Source organism: Myiozetetes cayanensis, unplaced genomic scaffold (assembly GCF_022539395.1).
Source record: "Myiozetetes cayanensis isolate MyiCay16 unplaced genomic scaffold, myiCay2020 scf20-37, whole genome shotgun sequence".
In the NCBI taxonomy this organism is placed as follows: Eukaryota; Metazoa; Chordata; class Aves; order Passeriformes; family Tyrannidae; genus Myiozetetes; species Myiozetetes cayanensis.
Window position 1 is genome coordinate 13,154,835 of NW_026087412.1, and position 9,043 is coordinate 13,163,877.

Genomic DNA, 9,043 nt, shown 5'->3' on the forward strand with positions numbered 1-9,043 from the left:
GTTCCTTATAGTTGACAGAGTGAAGTAAATCCCTAAGGAGCCCTCTGCATATATCCAGATATGTTCTAGACAGGAGCTTGGGGACCAAGCTGTAAAAGTGGTACCCAAACAGTCAGGTGTGGATGAATTCCTCGAGTCAGACCTTCTTGAATACTGGGCAGTTTGTCTTGCCAGAATCTGAAATTTAGAGGGATTTAATCTGTGTCCCAGCACTAATTTCACTGACATTATGGAGTGGGTTTTAGTCTGAGCAAGTAACATTACATTAATTATTCAAGAGTGAACAAAGAGGGGAGGAATCTTAACAGACATCAGTTATTTGAGACACTCCAACCAGATCTGCAAAAGTGTAAGGGACCAGTTCTGACAGATCCAAGATTTGCAGGTCTGCACACCCAGAACTAGAGACATTGAACATCTACTAATAACACTTTGTTACAAAGGTGTGGTCATCTACCTTCACCTAACTTGTAGATATACTTTCAGAGCTGCATGAGCACAAGCCAGGTGGGCTCAGCAGAGACAAAATAAACCTGTGAGGCTTTTAAAACAGTGCTACATCAACACATGCCTCGTAATTTGCAGTGGTTGAGTTCCACAGCGTGGCCTTCTCCTTCGAATCATGCCCACTTGTGACCAGCCAGCTCCAGAGGAAACCTGCTCAGCTGATAATTTAGTCCTCTTCAATTAACAAGAACTTTTTAGCCAAGAGCACAGCCAGGCAACACTGCAGGAAGGGTTTCACACTAGATGAGCACATTATTACATGCTATGCCCCAAATCTCAGACCCATGAATTCCCACACCCATATAGCTCAGGAGAGCAGAACAGCATCAGAACACTACTCAGCACCCTCATCAACAGCAGCTGAAGTACTGAGCAACAACTGGGATCTTGTACTGAATTTACGTCCTCTGTGCAGAACTGCTGACTTAGAAAAGTCCTTCACCCTCTTTCCCTGGTTATTAACATGATCTGACCTTTCCCCTGGTTGGAGCTCTTGAAAGAGCTGTGCAACTGTTTAGATCACCTCCACCAGGCTGCAAAAGCCTCAAGCTTTTTTTATTTCTAGAGCTCATTCACCATCCATACCTGCTTTTTTCACTGCACTTGTCCCACCAGGTCCTTTAAACCCTGACTGCTATTCGTGCTTGGTTTGTTCTTTCTAGACACTCCCTATCCTTGCCTAAAATACTGAAACACAGAAATAATCCTGATATTGAAGTGTTGTTTTAACTACAATGCTGTTGAGGCAGAGAGCTTATTTGCACAGTAAACTGCATCAGTTTCAGTTGGAAGAGAACTACATCCAAAAAGCTTTGATTTCAGAGAATTCGAGTGCTCTGCAAGAACTTGCCAGCTCTACCAGTATTTTATTTGTGTTTGAAGTGGAACCAGGCAGCCACACAGGCTGCCACAGTGACCGGTCCAGCCACGCTCCTGCCAATGTGTTTGCTGGCTCCTTGCACACTTGTGTCTCCAGGCTGTCCAGATCACAGGCTGAGTCTGCTTCTTCCAAATTACAGAATAAAACATCCAGTTCCTCCTGTTTGAAGCATAGCCTCTGGTTTGGAAAACATGAAAATTTACAGGAGACAGATAATGCGTTTTTGTTTCTAATGAAAAACAAACATCTCAGAAATGTCAACATTTTCACACAAAGAAAGGGAGAAGTGGCAAGACAACTAAATTCTCTGCTGGTATTTGGGGAGAGAAGGTTGGTCAGGCCTTTTCTTATTATTTAATGTGCAAATACTGTGTGGCAAGTGTAGTTAGCCATTCCTTTTCATGTTTCTACACCAAGTTGCTTGAAAAGCATCCCCCGTGTCAGGCACTTCTCTGATACACTGGTCCACACTGTAAGTTGAACACTGGGCTTTATGCACAGAGCTCACTTCAGGAACAGGGTTCAAATCCTTCAGATCACCATATTTTCAGAAGAGGATAAAGGGATCAACCTGGGAGTCAATGCTACATCCTTATCCAGCCACCTTCATCATTCTGTATCACCACACCCCTTGCTTGGTGTCAGCCTGACTTACTGTTCCACCTTCTGGCTTGAGTAGTCAGAGTAACAATTCATCTCTTGGTCATGTTCTCTCCCTCCTCCTCTTCTGGCAGAAGTCATCTTATACCTAAAGAGCATTTTTAGACTCAAGCCTGTGTTGGTTCCTCACAGAGCCATTCACAAAACTGATCCCGAGCCAAACAAAGCTATTAGCACGAGTCACTAAAATCTAAGAGGCCATTTACCAGGAAGGTATTGTCAAACTGAGCAACAAAGTGCTTTGAGCCCTGGGGAATTCTTACACAAACTGCTTTCAAGACATTTCTGTTTGAAAACATTGCTAAAAAAATGCAACAATACCCCCAACAAAACAGCCCAACCAGACTTACACAGCTATCACTTGTCAGTCCAACCCTAACCAGCATCTCCTCTTGGACTGATGATATATATAACATAACAAAATGTGCATGTTGGGACACCACGTGCTCAAACTGAGTGACATTTCCACCTCTTGTGCACCAACAAAACACACTGAACCAGGAGGAAACTGTGCTGTTTCCTGAGGGAAAGCCTGACCTCCTCCAAGTGCCACCCAAGAGATTTGGGATCCATGGGATTTGGATACCCAGGAGTGGATAGGGGTTTGGGTCAGAGGTGGAAAGGGAGAAAACTCCTCCTTGCTGAGTCTCATAAGACTTAGATGTAAAGAAGGTTTATTTTATTGCATCCACTTTACAAATAAGCAACTTGAATTATCAAGGACAGTTCCAGTTCAGAGGGTGAACATCCCCTGCAGAATGGTGCATTATTTGGATCCGACTTAATCTCCCAGACTTTAAACTTGACAACGATCCCTTTGCTGGATTATTCCAAGAAAACACCACTCACACTGAATTTCAAGTTTGAAGGGCAGACCAGCAAGAGACTGTGTATTGTTACCTAACTGTGCTCCCACTGAAAACAGGGGTTTTTGGTCTAAGCAGAGTTAAACCATTCCCAAATAAATCTGCAATTCAGCTCAACCATTTCACAGCCACCATAACATAGAACTTTGGAATGTTCATTGATTTCAGTGTCTTAATCAGTAAAATTATGGGAATTACCTCAGAAGGGCATTTACATCAGAGCACTGTGATGTTTAATTTAATGGAGCACTTGTTGCACTCCCTTAGCTCACCTCAGTTTGCAAAGCCAACGAGAGACTGATCTTTGATTTAAAGCCCTCTCGTGCATGTCCTCTCCACTCTGAAAATACAGCTTCTGTAAGTCCATTCATGGTGCAAGGGAACAGAAAATGCCAGTTTTGCCAAAGAAAGGCATTACAATCAGCAGTAAGAGCTCACATCTCTCTTCATGTGTGCTCTGATAGAAGAAAAAAAAAAAGACAAAAGGAACAACAGACAACCTACCCACTTGTAAAATTACTCTAATAGATGGAGGACAGGATTGTAAGTTTACATTAATCAGGTGATTTGGCACATCTTATTGCGACAAGGAGGCCAAGTTATTTTTTATTAAGTCTGAAAATGAACCAGTAAGTCTGGAAAAATTAATTTTTCATTCATTTTGCTATTGCTTCCAAATTAAACTCTGCACCTCAACATTGTAATTACTTCTGAAGGCTCATAAATATTTCATTACTCTTTATTGTTGTTTTATGTTTGCTGACAAACATTAGAGACACTGACTCCACTGTTTATAGCTTCTGGTTTTCCTATAAACTTATTCTACTCTTAGCCTACAGTTATATCTGCTATGATGGTCAAAAAACAAATCAAAACAGGGTATGTTGCTGATTATTAAATCTTCAGAACCTATCAGACACCAAAATATCCCCATGGAACACTACCAGAAACGTGCCAGGGCTTCAGCATTAAAGATCTGTGGTTACCCACAGACTGTGGAAAGGTTGCTCCAGCCTGGGATCAGATGGTGTGGTTTGTTTCTACCATCTGCACTGAAGGATCAAAACCAGCCTCAGGTTTCTCTCCAAAGCTGCAAGCTGCATTTTGTGCAGGATAACACATTCATTTCCATCCCTGCTGCCACAATACCTCACTGCTGACAGTCCCACCTCCAGAGTCATTATTATATATGTTATTATACACATGCATGATCGTGACAGATTTATAGGTGTGTGTTTTAATCCACTTCCCAAATCTCCTTCCTTAAACCAGAGCAATTGTAAACAAAGACACCTTCAGATCTCCAAGTCAACAAACTTAGGTCGAAACAAAAAATTCTATCTTGTATTAAATACATTTAAAAAGACAATTCTTCCCTTTGTTGAGCCAGTACTTTTCTTGCTAAAAAACCATTCTTAGCTGGGATCTCTCTGTTATCCTTACTATGCCATGAACTCCACATGGAGGCAGCAGACATGAAATCCCTCCCAAGAAGGTAGAGTATTCCACATAATTTCTGGTAACACTTTGAAATTCTTCTCAATTAGAAATCTTGCCTGCCATCAGTTCACACTATGGACTTTTGATTAAACACTGTTTAATATCCAAGTCTTGAGTTTCCCTTTATTGATAATTTTTAACTCTAATAATGTTAGATCAGAGTAGAGAAATTAAGGATTTAATCGGATGAGCTGGTTTGTTTTGGGTTTGGTTTCTTTTTTTTTAAGTGTGTCTATAGGACAGAATCTGACAATTAACCTGAGCAATGGGATTAATTTTCAATCAAATGGTTGTTTTTTCTGCGGTTTACATGAAGTTGTCTTGTGTAATCCACCTCTATCCTTGTCAATAGTCTCAGCACAACCCATTCACCCTTTCAACAAGTTTGTCAAACCTCCCTTCAAGTTAGTTATTGGTAGGAACTATTTTTGTCACCTACTGCCTTGCCCATGTTTTTCAGACCAAATTTCAAATCTTCCTTTTAATGGATCACAACAGTGTTTTGAGGAATTTGAAGTTCAGTTCTCAAGCAGTTGCAATAAACAACCAGTCTGTGTAGAGGGCTGTAATAACATCACCTCTTCATATTAAAACAGAAGCAAAAAGAAAAAAAAAAGTGTTGGGATTTTTCCACAAAGCCACCTCAAATTATCTTGCTGTATCAGAAGAGCTACTCTGGATTCCTGAGGGCAAAGTAGATGATGCCATTATCAGCATTGCTCTCCCCACCATCATTTTTTGGGTAACTCTTACAAACTAGACTAAATTTATAAAGAGAACCTATTAAAAGAGATCCTACCACCACAGGCTTTATAAACACAGCCTGTCACATTTAAAATCATATATAAAGGCATCAGAATTCCAGGTCTTCCCTATATTTAATTTACAGAGAAACTTAAATGGTTAGGGAGGGGCAAACCACTACTGGAAGACTGCAAGCACTAGAGGGGTTGAAAAAGGATAATCATTAAAAATATCTTCCCTTCTGAAAAAAATACTGCAGAGAAGAAGGGTTTAAAAAAGTGATTATACTATTGTTTCCAAAGGTCAGGATCATAAAAGTCAGGTGAGGACACATTGCACACTGGTGGAAGAAATTCCAGGAAATGGCAGGACAAAAACAAAATTCCAGTGGCATCCCAGACCTGCTCAGATCAGGTCAGAATCGATTTTGGCACAGTTGTCCCCTGTAAACCCACTGTATGGATTCACAGTCCCTTAAGTGACAGACTGACAGGATTACACAGTCCTGGGGCAGTGTTGGTGCAGCACCCATGGACAGCATCACTTCTTCCATCACGGTCCCCAGGGTGGGGCTACAGGCAGATAGCCTGGAAACACTGCTCCCACTAATTTAAACACATGCACAAATGGAAACTCCTAAGTGGATAATAAACATCTTATGTTTTCCCTCCTGCTGTGCTAAGTCCTCTGGAGGAGAGCTTTTCTTACTCATTCGCACCTGACTGAGTGCCTTGATGTCAGATTTCTCAAAGGCCCCTGGCTGGGATGGAATATTGCTCACCCAGTCACATTAAACATACCCAAGCAAAGTTAATTTTCAGTTTACATGCCCTTAAACTGTAAAATTTCCCTCACAAAAGAAGTATTTTGAAGTGTTTGTACTACTCATTTGGAAACAAAGAGAGAGAACAAATATACAATAGAAACCTGAGAAGCACCTCAGCACTGTCATTTGTTGGCTGGCAGACTGTACTTTTGTAGAGAAATAAATTCATGGATTGGTAAAGACTTCCTAATTTGACAGTTTGGAGTTGAATATATCGGAATGACAGCAGTTTAATACAAGTTGCAAAGTAACCTTCACACTGTACCTGTGATAAGTTTGCTGAGGGTTGGTTTCATCGTTTTTGTGCAGATCAGCCCCTCACGTTGGGAATTCTGAGGGTTGTTCAGTTCAAAGTCAACTGCCAGCCATGGTTAAACCTCTAAGTCTTAACCCAGGCAACTTGAACAGGGTAAATTACTATTTTCACTGTTGTACAAGACCAGCTCATGGTATTAAAATACATAATATTTATTTCAAAGCATGTTCTGCATTTTATCTCATATATAAAAGCAATATAAAGTTGAAGTAATTTACTACCCTTGATATGTTCAGAGTGTATTTATTTATATGTTACAAGACATTAAGCCCTCTTAAAAGCGTTGCTTTTGGTTTAACACTTTTAATTGATTTGAAATAACAGCTGCTGTCAGAGAAATAATTTTCAGCACATCTCAGGCTGGTTCACAAACTTTAAGACCTATACAATTTGCATTTTGAATTCATATTTTTCTTCAGCAAGTCGTTCCTTCTAAGAAAATCAGATCACTACAAATAACACCCAAACCCAGCTTAGGGAAACCAGATCTGTTTTACTAAATGTAAAGAGAGTCCAGGCACTGTCACACCACAAAGCTGCTTGGCACAACAATTCTACAGCAGTTTTCACAGTGCCCTCAATGCCAGCTAACAAACTGAACACTCTTTGCAGTGTAAATCCTTATAATAACAGCCTCACAAAGATACCCCAGCCCCGGACAGATCATCCAGGATATCTTCTGGAGTACAGAAACCAGGCAAAGAATGCTGAGTAATAGGAAGTGCCACTCAGAAAGCTTGTTACCTTCAAATACCCGCTCTTAAAAGTGAAATATGTTGCTAAATGCTCTCAAAACATTGTGAGGAACTACAAAGCTTTTGTGATTGGAAGATTTCTGGGATCTCTATATCATCCTGACAAATTACCAGGACTGTTCAGCACCCAGCAGGTGGGAGAAGCCCTGCTGAGGCCACTCTGTGCTATCAAGGTCCATTAGTGCTCTCAGGGCCCTGCTGCAATCAAAACACATCGACAGATAAGGATGGGAGAAAGAACAAGGATGTATTTACATGTGTTTTACAGAGGTTTTTTTAATGTAATATAACCAGCACAGGAAGTTATTAGATTCTTCCTTCAGCATCCCTGGTCATAAAATCAATAAATGCCTTCCCCTCAAGCTGCTAGTGGAATATAGTGGGATTGTCAATATTACATATCTGCTTGCCTTATCACATGGTTTAAGCCTCAGGCAAGAGGACAACTAGGTTTTGCTCTCTTCACCCTTGCTGTATTTTAATCCAGGTGCCATTTCCAATGAAGCAGTGCTTTTTACCACCACTTTTTACCACTTGTTTCAAATTGGCTTGCAGCTAATTGATCCCCACCCCAACCAGGCAAGTGCACACCAGGAATGAAGAAAGAAAGTACTGAAAGGTAGTTTTATTTGCTCTTTCTTTCCACTTAAACATCCTTGCAGAATTTTCAACAAGCAATGTACCACCAACAAAACTATTTTCCACAAATGCTTCTTTTGCCTAAGAAATTAGGATTGTGGCATTTTCTATCACACCATCTGTGTCTGAGGCCTAATAGGGTACTGGCAGCTCCAAAACCCTAATTCCATTCATCATTAGATTTCATGCAAGGAACAGACTTCAGAGTTTTGGCAGCAACAGCTGTGATGCCTTGAAACAAAGTTATTTGTATTACCGAGGCACGTTTGTGAAGGAGCTCAGACTTAGAGAGCTGCCCTTTGCTCTCTTCTCCTCAGTCTCCGAGCAAAAATTCACTTTGCAACTCTTACATATCTCCCAAATTCACTGGCACGTCTGTGAACGGTGATAAAGCACAGGACTGCAGGGGAGTCACTGACAAATCAAAACAAGCAGCTTGAAAAATGCAGCAATTGGCTCTCGCTAAACTCGCCGGGGTTTTTTTGTTCCTTTATCCAGGACTGTTCCAGTTAACAATAAGATCTTGATCAGTGAAGCCAAGACAAATGCTATCAGTGATTTCAGAGAGATAGTCAGCTAAAAAGTGAACATTATCATCATAATACTGGAAATGCTACTTGCTGAAGGAGCAGGAGAAGACAAAGGCACAAATGAGATGGGGAAGAGCTAAAGGAGCTGCTCTAACGTTCAGCACGGTGACTGTAACCTGAATATTCTTCCAGTCCACCCAGCACCTTCATCTCACACCCTCTGCTGTCTTCAATGCCTCTTTGCTTCCCCTCCCTTCAGCACAGACTCATTCAAATCCCCTTTTAAGTGGCTTTGTTTCCTTCTCACACTTTGTAGCTCTTACCTTCTCAGACATCTCATCCCTTTTCTTTGTCTGCCTTTCTGAAGGAGGGGGCTTGAAAAAGCTCAATGCAACAGAACCTGGATCAGAACTAGGGCCAATAAATACCACCAGAATCCACATAAGCAATAAATGGCTCTATCAGTCAAACCTAAATATGTAAATAACCCATTTAATCAAGTCAGTAGTTGGTAGAATCCAAAGAAAAAGGTCAACATGGAAGCAGCAGAAGTAGAAATAACTGAGCTACAGTGTTCCCCCACAGCAAGAGATAATCCTCACATCATAGCCAAAGGAAGAAAATGAAGTGCAACTCCGGGTGCCTGATACCACCTGAGCCACAAAAAACCGCCAAGATTCAGAGCAGGAGGTAAGTTATTGTTACAGATACTCCAGAGGAAATAAAATGTGCAATCCCAGCCAGTTTTCAGCAAGTTCATTTTCCTCCAAGCATCACTCCTGAAAGGAAGAGATCCCATTTCCTTCAGTCACGAAGCAAA